The sequence below is a fragment of the Nicotiana tomentosiformis genome, chromosome 1 (genome assembly GCF_000390325.3).
Source record: "Nicotiana tomentosiformis chromosome 1, ASM39032v3, whole genome shotgun sequence".
NCBI classification, from domain to species: Eukaryota; Viridiplantae; Streptophyta; class Magnoliopsida; order Solanales; family Solanaceae; genus Nicotiana; species Nicotiana tomentosiformis.
Genome location: NC_090812.1, coordinates 116540910 through 116550189, shown reverse-complemented (window position 1 = coordinate 116550189; position 9280 = coordinate 116540910). Strand labels below are relative to the sequence as shown.

Here is a 9280-nt window from a genome sequence, read left to right as displayed (position 1 = left end):
ACTGGGCAGAAAAAGGAAGAATTCGAGGGTTTGGTTCATATTTTATTTTGTGATTTTCGGAGCTCGGTTTGAGGTGAAATTTTGATGGATTTTCGGGTAAGAGTTCTTGACTTGATTTTGGTTGAATATACTAATCTATCATTATTTAGCATGTAATTAAGGATTTGAGTTCGAAAAAATGGGAAAAAGTGTAGAAGTTCTTAGACTAAGTTTTTGGGTTTATAAAGGCAAAATAAGGTCGGATTTGAATAATTCTTGCATGGTTGGACTCTATATCGAATGGGTGTTCGAATTTTATAATTTTGGTCAGATTTCAAGACGCGAGCTCGGGTTGACTTTTGGGGTGATTTTTTAATTCTTTGCTAAGATCGTAATTTTATTATTTAAATTAGTTTTCTATAGTTATATTTATAGTATGAAATTTATTTTGGTTAGATTCGAGCCGTTTGAAGTTGGAAAATTGAGGGAAAGACCTTCTAGTTAATTGATTTAGTGTGGTTTGAGGTAAGTGACTTGTGTAACCTTATGTGGGGAAAATTCCCTTTAGGATTTGGTATTGTTGTGACAACTGTGATATGTGGAGGCCGTGTACCCAAGGTGACGAGTGCGTACACGGACTAAATATTGAGATTTCGGTTTTAGGTATGTAGTCTCTTTTACATGCTTTAATTGAGTTACTTTAGCATGTTACAACCACCATGTTTAGTCTAATTTCACATGTCTACTTGTCTTATCTCTTATTTACAACTTGTACTAGATGTTTAGTTGAATTATTTGCTTTCTTAATTCCGTATTCATTATTTAACTATGGGGTTCTTTACTTGAAATTCGCTATCCTTGAAATATCTTGCTGTTGAGTTGGTGTTGATTTGCAAAGGCCGTGGTTTCTATTGAGGCAAAATGTAAGTTGTGTAATATCATTTTATTTAGTTGTTATACTTTGGCATTCATGTTATTGTTGAGAGGATTGTTTAGTTGTTTGCACGAGGTTTCTGTCGTGTTGTTGTTACTATTTGTACGAGGTTTCTACCGTGCCATTGTTACTATTGATACGCACGTGATGGTATAATGTCTGGGTGTTAAAACACATGCGGTGAGATAATGTGGGCTTGATATACGTGGCTAGTAGGAGAACTACTAGAAGTCATGCGGTGTGATAAGATGAGATAAAATGCGGGGTGCTATTTCGAAAAAATAATTTTTAAAACTAAATGTAAAGGCTCCCGCAGTGATATAAAGAAACACTGTGAGTTAGTTTTATGATTTAGGACTACAAGGCGGTACCTCAGTAATGGCCCTTGTTGATCTTTTCTTTATTTGTTGTATTTGCTTTGGTTGTTTGTTTCCTTAACGTATAAATCCTTGTTTCTTTCCATGTTGTATTAACTGTCTTGATTCTGTGTTGTTAACTTTCCTTAAATTTCTTATTTGTTTCAATTTCTTTGTCATTATCATTATTTCGTTGTATTTGTCGTCTTGTTTCTTATTATCTCCAGTAGGGCTTTGACCCGACCTCGTTACTACTCTACTGAGGTTAAGCTTGACACTTATTGGGTACCGTTGTGGTGTATTCATACTATACTTTTGCACATATTTTGTGCAGATCCAAGTGCATCTTATCAGTCCCGGTACTAGTGCGCTGAGCTTGCTTTGGAGACTTCAAGGTACACCTATCCGCGTTCGCAGGCCTCAGAGTCCCCTTCTAATCATGTTCTTCCTTATTTTATTTCACTTTTATAGACAGTGATGTATATGATTGTTCAGCACTGTATTTAGAGCTCGTGACTTATATTTCACCAGGTTTTGGGAGGTGTACGTATTGAGTTTACAAATTTATTTATGAAATTGTTGGAGTTTTGAAATTCTAAGTTTTTATTTAATGTTTTCGCAAGTTATTAGGTTTACCTAATCTTAGATACTAGGTGTCGTCACGACATACTACAGAGGGAATTTGAGGTCGTGATATATATGACCCGAATAATGCCCAGAATTAGCAGTTCGTGTGGGCGAATTTCACTTAAAAAATCGTATAGTAAAAACCATAGCCTTCTTATGGAATAAGACCTCTTTATATAGCTACAGGATTTAGGGTTTCAAACCTTTTTCTAAACCTGTTGGGTGTTTTTTTTCCACCAAGAAACATGATTCCATTTAATTCCTAATTATTCATGCACATCAGGGACCGCGGAATTTAATTAACGAGGCTTCCTATTATGTACTTAATTCGAAACATTCTAATTAATACTATCATAATAAATTACGAATTATTCCACTAAAAAATCGTAATTGCACTCCTCAATTCAATTTTAAAATTTTTCCATTAAACCTTATTTAACTCCTCATGTTAAGATTTAGATACTAATCAAATAAATTAAATTACTGATAATTTAATTCATTGATTATTTCCTTTAGACTTTCGCTTAACACATTTTATGTGATGGATAAAAAATTCACTTGCAGGGTTTACACATAAAAACTTATAAGCTTTCATAAATGTGTACCATCAATCTCTAGACCGAGATATGGATTCCATAAACTAACTATTACTTCGCCAATGTATATCATTATTGTCCAACCAAGCATATTGACCCACAAAAGAATCTCGACTTTTAATAAATAAATAAAAAATATACACAACTAATAATAATTATTTTAAGATTAAGAGTATAAGTACATTTAATGGCTAGAGACTGATTATATAAGTATAAAATACATGTCTCTACTTGGTATGTTCAATACATACGAAATGTACTAGCACAAGAAGTCAGAATTATACTATTCTCATAATCAAGATAAATTATATTTAATCTTGTGCTACAATCATTCCGATGGTTTATCCACTTCCATCTTAAATTGTGAATATAATCTTTTAACTTATAAAAATCGATTATTTAATCTTCCATGTATAAGCTGAATTTTATACACAAAATCATTTATTATATAAGTAAAAGATACAGACGAATATATGATCTATTTAAAATTTTATTAAAATTGAATAAACAATTGTTCTATAATAAATATTATATCTAAACCAAACCCATAGTTAATAGTATATATCCCAACAATCACAATCTGGTGACAGCATGATCCACAGATCATGAAATTTCATTTCGGTTGTACAAGTGATAGAAGTTTTTCAGGACCAGGAGCCCGACTGTGTTATTTTCCTCCTAAATTCTTCACCTCTGTAGTATCTTTCTTGTGTCCTAGAACTATTTTAAATCAAGGTCCATGTTCGTTTTAGTCGATAAAATGAGAATATCACGTAACTCTAAGTAGTAACTGCTGCTACTAATGGATGTGATCGTGATCATGATCATGAACATGAACAAACAAATGTGTGTAATGGGGAAAATTGATGCAGCTGCTAATTGGTTACATATTTATTCCTCCTCCCTCTTATGTATTCATTTTTTTTTTAATTAACGAACTTATTACATATGGTATCATGCAGTTTGAAAATAATCCTGTTGTAGTTTAGTAGTTCCAAGTATTCAATAAAAATATGAACCAAATTTACAATTGAAGATCAGTGAAATCTAGGGGAAGCTAAAAAAAAATGTAATGCAAACCAAATTGTTCTGATGTGTGGGAATTTTGTGTTAGGGATATAGTAGATATGCCCTAGATCCAATCTCATATTTGATGATTTGAACATATTTTTGTGAACGTTATTTGATGTAAAATATATATGGCATTTTATATTATTTTTATCATAGTTATTATTAATTGCTTGATTAATTTAATAAGGTCCTTGATTAAATTTTGAGACTTGTCATCGTGATGGAGATCATGATAATGAGAGTGAAGTTTCTTATAATTTAATCTAAATTTGTTCTTGATCATAGGATTATTAATTTGGACATTAATAATCCGGTTAGATCAATATTTATGTGATCGTCTTTATTGGATAAATATTAGTTGATCTCATTAACTAAATCACATAGATAGATGATGCATATAGAGATATGATCATTGAACCGACTCATTAGATAATTCCTAATGGTTAGAGTTACCATAAACTGTCAATAGGATATTCTCTTGAAGAATGTGATGTAAGAGTTTCTTTTGACCTGAGATCGTCATAGTAATTGACAAGTTATTTATTGTGCTTTGATACTAGACACCTATGGCCCTAGGGCGATAGTTGAAAGGATATTGGGTACCATTAAATACTTGTAGAATTAATGACTAATCAAGATGGAATCTGTCAACTCTTGGTAATGAGTTTAAGCTCTATGTTGTAATGAATTATAAACGACCAAATTAAGACCTTGGCCGAGGCAATTGAATGAAAGAAGAAGAGAGTTTCTTAGGTCATTCAATGGTCGATTATATTTGACATGAACACATAGTTGGTCGCCTATTAGGATTTAACAGTTAAACCATATTCTAGGGTGACTCAGAGCTATAAGGACAGAAGGAATTTTTACATTATTCTTCTACTGGTTCTTAAGAGTAAATTGTATAATTCATTCTATCCGGTCGTTAAGGAGTGTTACTAGACGCCATCCTTAATTAGTATATTGATGTGATCAATTTACTAGTATTGAATCTATGGGGTCACACACTAACGAGTATTCTGATATTTGCTAAAGGATTAATTACTTTATTATTTGATAATTAAATTAAAGAATTTGATTAGTCAAATAAATTTAGTTATTAGTCCAAATAAAATATTATTATATTCTTTGCTAGCACAGATGATATAATTAATATTGTGACCAAATTGAAAGTTTTTATTTGGAATAGAAAATTAATATTTCTCTTGTTCGAAATATATATGTGATATATATTTATTAGTCATAATTGATATTTATTTATATATAGAATATATATATATATAAATATTGTTTAAAGAGTTAGCCGTGAAATCCAATTTAGAATTGGATTGTTAAACTACACTGCAACCCGCCTACTTATAGGATTTGCAATTTTCAATTGCAAAACTATTAATATAAAAAGTTTATAAAATAGAATCCAATTTAGAAAGGATATGAAAAGTCTATAAAGTTCTCGGCAGTTACCCATGTGAGTGGAATTCCGATTTTTTCTTCATAAAATTCCTTAAGCAAAAATAAACTTTTACCCTAGGTAAATCATTACCTCAACCAAATAAGAAAAGAGTTTATAGGTGATGTTATATAAATGGTGATTGGGAAAATTGTTGTACTAAGTCTTGAGAAGAAAAATCACTTTGTGAAAGTGAGTATAATACAAAGCCAAGATAGAAAATACAATTACAAAAAAAATATTTCTTGTTCTTCTATTTTTGAGTTGAGATTTTTGAGAAAAATTTCAACACAATATTTTCATTCAATTTGTTTGTGGGTTCATTGATTAAAGAGTTGATATCAAATATCAGTTTCGGTGTGGATATGCATAGAGTCTTTGCACTATCGAACAAATTTGAAACGAGACTCTGTTCACCAAGTACATCTTAGATCCGATTTTTAACATGTAAATAAATTTAAACATGAAGAGATCTTCCTAGGATTATTAGTCTTCTGCTGTGTATTTCGAATATCTATACGCAATCATTCGTTTTAACATTGTCAACCAAAAATAGGGAAGTTCCCATTGGGAACTGCTATTTGAGTTGTAATATATTAATTATTGAACTAACCTTCTCCACGATAAACTGTTTCAGATAGCTTTGCACCATTATGGCACTTGAGAAGTTAATAGTTGGCCCGTTCAAGCAATTTAGGAAAATTAGTGTTAGTAAAAGACTTATGAAAAATATAAAGAAAAACTAACCAAAAAGTATCAACAGAAAAAGCAAAAAGGGAGCTCAGATGCACAATTTTTTCATCTGAAAATCAGATTAGTGTGACGACCCATCGTTCACATTTTGTGCAGACTGCATCACTGCTCCCAACTGCACCAGCCGAGAATTGATCCCGGGTCTGTACCGTGGAAGGGTTCTTTTCTACCACTAGACCACTGGTCTTCTTGTTGTAGCATCTAATAAAATCTTATTATTATGGAAAAGCAATTTTAAACGGAGAGTTGCAGATTCTATTGGTTCTAGATACTATCATACATGTTACTTGAATGCTTTCCTGCTTGCATCGAGTCTGATTTGTCGGCAACCTTTTTCTACCAAATTGACGGTATCGTTAACGCAAACGCGCATCTCCATCGGCGTTGCATGCCTAGAAATGGCATCTAAAATAAGACTGTATGTATATCCAATGGGGTATTATCAGTTACTCTATTAGTTCTGGAGACGAAAATGTACTTTTGTTTTTTAAATTAAGGTAAAAAATGTATAATCAAAGAATACGGTGATCAGAACCAGAATAATGCATTAAAGCATGGATCTAAACTGCTATTTTCCCTTGTAAGAAACACAAACAGCATTTATTTTCTTGTTTAGTTAAAAACAGAAGTGCTATTGAAGGCTTGTACATAGTTTCGACTTTCGATGTTTGATCATAGATTCTCAAATTTATTCTGAAAAATTTGATTCGGGTGAAGTTTGGTTAGAAGATAAAAATGTGTTTGGACATCTGTTTTGGGTGAAGTTTGGTTTGGAAAAATATGAAACATGACTTATACCCACAAGTTCTAAAAACTATCACAAATACCCAACAGAATCATTATCAATAACATTGATTATATTATCGCAAACCATAGTCCTGAACATAAATAAATTTGATACAAAATTATCATTTTTATAATGAACTACATGATACACTATCAGATGACCGAGAAGACGAAGCAACATCGTTATAAAATAATAAATGGTGGGCTCTTTTATAAAATACAAAAGTTTGGGGCAGTTTTTAAAAAATATAATAGTAATATTTTTGTCCAAAACCAGCTATTGAGCTGATTTTGGGATTTGGGATTTGAGATTTGGCCAAAATATAGACAAAATCTATGGCCAAATATGTGCTTGCCAAATAAAACCCAAGTTTATTTTGAGAAAATCTATGGCCAAACGGGTCTTAAGTGACCTCAAGTAAATGCTTAACTCGTGCTAAGTCAAATAGGGATATTCACGGGTAAAATACGGATTAGCCTAATAGGTTAACTTCCAACTTTCGCGCATTCAAATGCTTGTTGTGAAGTTAGAATTACATTCTGAAATTTAAATTTCCCAAGTAATAGTCTCCCCTGGATTAGCAAAGGTGGGTGGAGGGTTGAAGGACTAGAAAATTGAAACTTGTAACAATTATATCAAAGTTGATGGTAAAAATGTCTTATGCACTGCAAAAATCTCAGTTGTCTAAATCTGTGAAGCCAAATTCCAAAACCTCATTTTGTAACAAATAGAAGCGTCCACTGAGATTTTGTTTTCAAAAGTTCTAATAATAACATCTTCAATACATATTTAAAAAAATAAAAATAAAAAAGATCAGCACAAAGTGACAGTAAAGTCAATGACGAGACTTTGTTTGGTAGAGGATTTGATGCATCATTTCCTTCTTTTGCTTGGCAGAATACACCCAAACTAAATATAGTAGTCAAAATTGAATAAATTTAACGCTGAAGAATATATATCAGTCCATTTAACACGTGATGACACAAAATGATTTGAGTGAAGAAACAATTATGAAATATTACAGTTGAAATAATATTACACTTATATAATATGAGTCATACTTCCTTTTGTCAAAATTACAAAAAAAATACATATATAGAAAAAGAACGGATTCTAGCCACTAAGGCACGCATAATGCCGATGTAATCCTAGCGACAGTCGGGACACCTGAAATATCTACCCATCCACGCTAATATACATTGTTGATGGTATACGTGATTAAAGGGAAAGATTTGCGCGCACAATTTCATTTTCCTTAAAAACCTGTCAAGCAAATGTAGCATTCAGTATGATCAAAATTTAATTATGTCACATGATGCCTGAGCATTATAGACAAGAAAATGATCCAACCACTCTTGGGACAAAGATTTAAACTCTAATATGTGATTTTTAAAAAATAGAATTACTAAATAATATAAGATGCACGTGTGACCCACAGGCCAAATGCATTGCACGTAGAAGCTATATAAAATATACTTAAAATCACTTATTGAGGTTTGACTTACACCACTAATTCCATTGAGGTATTGTATCACCCCGAGGAAGTAAGAAGATTAGAAATTTAATAAGTAGCTACTAAGGCACAATGTCGATGTAATACCGGTAACAACCGGGACAACACAACCATCCATAGACATTCTTGATGATATACGTGATTACACGGTAAGACTCATACACATTCACACTACAAAAAAATTGCTAAATTGTGGCGGTTAATTTATGGGAGTTATAAAAGAACTTCACTATATATTTGTTTTGTGTCGTTTGTATCAACCCCTACAAAATAATTTTTTTTGTAGTGATTTATTTGTGGGGATTGTAAAAAACTTCCACTATATATTTAATTTGTCGCGTTTGTTCTATCTTTCACAAAATCATTTGGTATTGTGGCATTTTTATTGCAGAAATTTCTGATAACCTTCGGAAATAAATCAAATTTAGTTGTTTGCAAAATCATTGTCATTTGATAAAAATTGGGCGGTCACTAACTCATGCAATTTTTAGTCATTTTTTCTACCATTTGCTTTTAAATTTAATCAAATTGCACATTTTAGTTAAATTTCTACAAATTGATGCAATTTATGCCAATATTTTAATCTTTGTCATTTCTTGTATTTCCCCCCCTCAAATTCTACCTCCACAAGAAGCAGACACAAACACAGAGGTTTTTCATTATCTCCATATATTAGTTGTTAGTTTTTCTTTTATTGTCTTCACACTTTTTTATTTTTATTTTGTATTTTTATCTTTAGCTAATGAAGAGTTGAAATACTCCAACGAATAATTTAGGCACACGTAAAAAATTCAACAAAGGCTATATGAAATTTTTTTATCAAACTAGAGAAAAAACGGGGTAGGAGACTTTTTTATTTTACTTATAAACTCATGAATCTTTCTACGCTGAAGCTACCTCTCCACCTTAAGATTATGTGGCTACTCTCTTATTTATAATACTATAAACCAAACTTGGCTAGAATTTAGAAAACTTATTCCTACATAATTTCGATTGTGAGTCGTAATTAGACAGAATTAAATAAACTAACAAATACCAAATCCTAGACAACTTAGGAATACTAATTAATCTTGGTTTAATTTTCAACAATCTCCCTTAAATCAAGATCTTTAAGCTTGAGCATGCCGTGAGTAACATCAAGCCTTGTAGAAGTCAAATACTTTAGGCTCTTCATCAATTTTCTAAAATATGTTAGCATCAACAAAAGTACAAGT

General features: G+C 31.5%; 1 non-coding gene across 1 annotated transcript; it reads right to left on the bottom strand.

The window, feature by feature from the left end:
• Window positions 1-5790: 5790 nt before the first annotated feature.
• On the bottom strand, window positions 5791-5877 carry LOC117279937 (small nucleolar RNA snoR114). Its single transcript, XR_004510376.1, has one exon. It is a non-coding gene; the product is annotated as a small nucleolar RNA snoR114 (small nucleolar RNA).
• Between the last annotated feature and the right edge of the window lie 3403 nt (window positions 5878-9280).